The 3,781-nt window shown below is 46.9% G+C and overlaps 1 non-coding gene across 1 annotated transcript; it reads right to left on the reverse strand.

Moving 5' to 3' along the window:
* Window positions 1–2,424: 2,424 nt before the first annotated feature.
* Window positions 2,425–2,497, reverse strand: TRNAK-UUU (transfer RNA lysine (anticodon UUU)). Its single transcript has one exon. It is a non-coding gene; the product is annotated as a tRNA-Lys (tRNA).
* Window positions 2,498–3,781: the final 1,284 nt, after the last annotated feature.

A 3,781-nucleotide genomic window follows, 5' to 3' on the forward strand; every position in this document is an offset into this window, starting at 1 on the left:
TCAGAAATTAAATGGTTGTCAGGTATTGTGGAAAACTTATGACTTTTTACGCTACATCTGAGACCCCACAACATCTCTCCCTGGTGGGCTCGAACCACCAACCTTTCGGTTAACAGCCGAACGCGCTAACCATTGCGCCACGGAAGCTTAAAAATTAAACGTTCGTCAGGTATTGTGGAAAAACACTGAATTTTACGTTACATCTGAGACCTCACAACAACGCTCCCGGATGGGCTCGAACCACCAAAATTTCGGTTAACAGCCGAACGTGCTACCTTGGGCCACGTAAGCCCAAAAATTAAATGGTCGTCAGGTATTGTGCAAAAACACTGACTTTTTACGTCAAATCTGAGACCTCACAACACCGCTCTTGGATGTGCTTGAACCACCAAACTATCGGCTAAAAGCCGAGCGCGCTAACCATTGAGCCAGGGAAGCTCTGAAATTAAATGGTCGTCAGGTATTGTAGAAAAACTTTGACTTTTTACGTAACATCTGAAACCTCACAGCACCGCTCCTGGGAGGGCTAGTACCACCAACCTTTCGGTTAACAGCTGAACGCGCTAACCTTTGCGCCACGGAAGCTCAAAAATTAGATGTTCGTCAGGCATTGTGGAAAAACTCTGACTTTTTACGTTACATCTGAGACCTCACAATACCGCTCCCGGATGGGCTAGAACCACCAAACTGTCGGTTAAAAGCCGAACGTGAATTTGATTGAGCCACGGAAGCTCAGATCTTAAATGGTCGTCAGGTATTGTGGAAAAACTTTGACTTTTTACGTAACATCTGAAACCTCACAGCACCACTCCCGGGTGTGCTCGAACCACCAACCTTTCGGTTAACAGCTGAACGCGATAACCATTGCGCAACGGAAGCCCAAAAATTAAATGGACGTCAGGTATTGTGGAAAAACTTTGACATTTTACGTCACGTCTGAGACCTCACAACACCGCTCCCGGATAAGCTCGAACCACCAACCTTTCGATTAACAGCCGAAAGCGCTACCTTGGGCCACGGAAGCCCAAAAATTAAATGGTCGTCAGGTATTGTGCAAAAACACTGACTTTTGACGTTACATCTGAGACCTCACAACACCGCTCCCGGGTGGGCTCGAACCACCAACCTTTCGGTTAACAGCCGAACGCGCTAACCATTGCGCCACGGAAGCCCAAAAATTAAACCTTCGTCAGGTATTGTGGAAAAACACTGACTTTTTACGTTACATCTGAGACCTCACAACAACGCTCCCGGATGGGCTCGAACCACCAAAATTTCGGTTAACAGCCGAACGTGCTACCTTGGGCCACGTAAGCCCAAAAATTAAATGGTCGTCAGGTATTGTGCAAAAACACTGACTTTTTACGTCAAATCTGAGACCTCACAACACCGCTCTTGGATGTGCTTGAACCACCAAACTATCGGCTAAAAGCCGAGCGCGCTAACCATTGAGCCAGGGAAGCTCTGAAATTAAATGGTCGTCAGGTATTGTAGAAAAACTTTGACTTTTTACGTAACATCTGAAACCTCACAGCACCGCTCCTGGGAGGGCTAGTACCACCAACCTTTCGGTTAACAGCTGAACGCGCTAACCTTTGCGCCACGGAAGCTCAAAAATTAGATGTTCGTCAGGCATTGTGGAAAAACTCTGACTTTTTACGTTACATCTGAGACCTCACAATACCGCTCCCGGATGGGCTAGAACCACCAAACTGTCGGTTAAAAGCCGAACGTGAATTTGATTGAGCCACGGAAGCTCAGATCTTAAATGGTCGTCAGGTATTGTGGAAAAACTTTGACTTTTTACGTAACATCTGAAACCTCACAGCACCACTCCCGGGTGTGCTCGAACCACCAACCTTTCGGTTAACAGATGAACAGATGAACGAGATAACCATTGCGCCACGGAAGCCCAAAAATTAAATGTTCTTCAGTAATTGTGGAAAAACTTTGACTTTTTACGTCACATCTGAGACCTCACAACACCGCTCCCGGGTGGGCTCGAACCACCAACCCCTCGGTTAACAGCTGAACGCGATAACCATTGCGCAACGGAAGCCCAAAAATTAAATGGACGTCAGGTATTGTGGAAAACCTTTGACATTTTACGTCACGTCTGAGACCTCACAACACCGCTCCCGGATAAGCTCGAACCACCAACCTTTCGATTAACAGCCGAACGCGCTACCTTGGCCACGGAAGCCCAAAAATTAAATGGTCGTCAGGTATTGTGCAAAAACACTGACTTTTTACGTCAAATCTGAGACCTCACAACACCGCTCCCGGATGGGCTCGAACCACCAACCTTTCGGTTAACAGCCGAACGCGCTAACCATTGCGCCACGGAAGCCCTAAAATTAAATGGTCGTCAGGTATTGTGCAAAAACACTGACTTTTTACGTCAAATCTGAGACCTCACAACACCGCTCCCGGATGGGCTCGAACCACCAACCTTTCGGTTAAAAGCCGAACGCGCTAACCATTGCGCCACGGAAGCCCTAAAATTAAACGTTCATCTTTTATTTTGGAAAAACTCTGACTTTTTCCGTTACATCTGAGACCTCACAATATCGCTCCCGGATGGGCTAGAACCACCAAACTATCGGTTAAAAGCCGAACGCGAATTTCATTGAGCCACGGAAGCTCAGATCTTAAATGGTCGTCAGGTATTGTGGAAAAAATTTGACTTTTTACGTTACTTATAAAACTTAACACCAACGTTCCCGGATGGGCTGGAACCACCAACCTTTCGGTAAACAGGTGAACGCGATAACCTTTGCGCCCCGGAGGCCCAAAAATTAAATGGACGTCAGGTATTGTGGAAAAACTTTGAATTTTTACGTTACATCTGAAACCTCACAACACCGCTCCCGGGGGGGCTCGAACCACCAACCCCTCGGTTAACAGCTGAACGCGATAACCATTGCGCAACGGAAGCCCAAAAATTAAATGGACGTCAGGTATTGTGGAAAAACTTTGACATTTTACGTCACGTCAGAGACCTCACAACACCGCTCCCGGATGGGCTCGATCCACCAACCTTTCGGTTAACAGCTGAACGCGCTAACCATTGCGACACGGAAGCCCAAAAATTAAACGTTCGTCAGGTATTGTGGAAAAACACTGACCTTTACGTTACATCTGAGACCTCACAACACCGCTCTTGGATGTGCTTGAATCACCAAACCATTCGGTTAAAAGCCGAACGCGCTAACCATTGAGCCAGGGAAGTTCTGAAATTAAATGGTCGTCAGGTATTATAGAAAAACTTTGACTTTTACGTAACATCTGAAACCTCACAGGACCGCTCCTGGGTGGGCTCGAACCACCAACCTTTCGGTTAACAGCTGAACGCGCTAACCTTTGCGCCACGGAAGCCCAAAAATTAAATGGACGTCAGGTATTGTGGAAAAACTTTGACATTTTACGTCACGTCTGATCTGACCTCACAACACCGCTCCCGGATGGGCTCGATCCACCAACCTTTCGGTTAACAGCTGAACGCGCTAACCATTGCGACACGGAAGCCCAAAAATTAAAGGTTCGTCAGGTTTTGTGGAAAAACACTGACTTTTACGTTACATCTGAGACCTCACAACACCGCTCTTGGATGTGCTTGAATCACCAAACTATCGGTTAAAAGCCGAACGCGCTAACCATTGAGCCAGGGAAGCTCTGAAATTAAATGGTCGTCAGGTATTGTAGAAAAACTTGGCATTTTTACGTAACATCTAAAACCTCACAGCACCGCTCCTGGGTGGGCTCGAACCACCAACCTTTC

Source organism: Phalangium opilio, unplaced genomic scaffold (genome assembly GCF_054372755.1).
Source record: "Phalangium opilio isolate 3A_F unplaced genomic scaffold, DU_Popi_V2 ptg001170l_1, whole genome shotgun sequence".
Taxonomy (NCBI): domain Eukaryota; kingdom Metazoa; phylum Arthropoda; class Arachnida; order Opiliones; family Phalangiidae; genus Phalangium; species Phalangium opilio.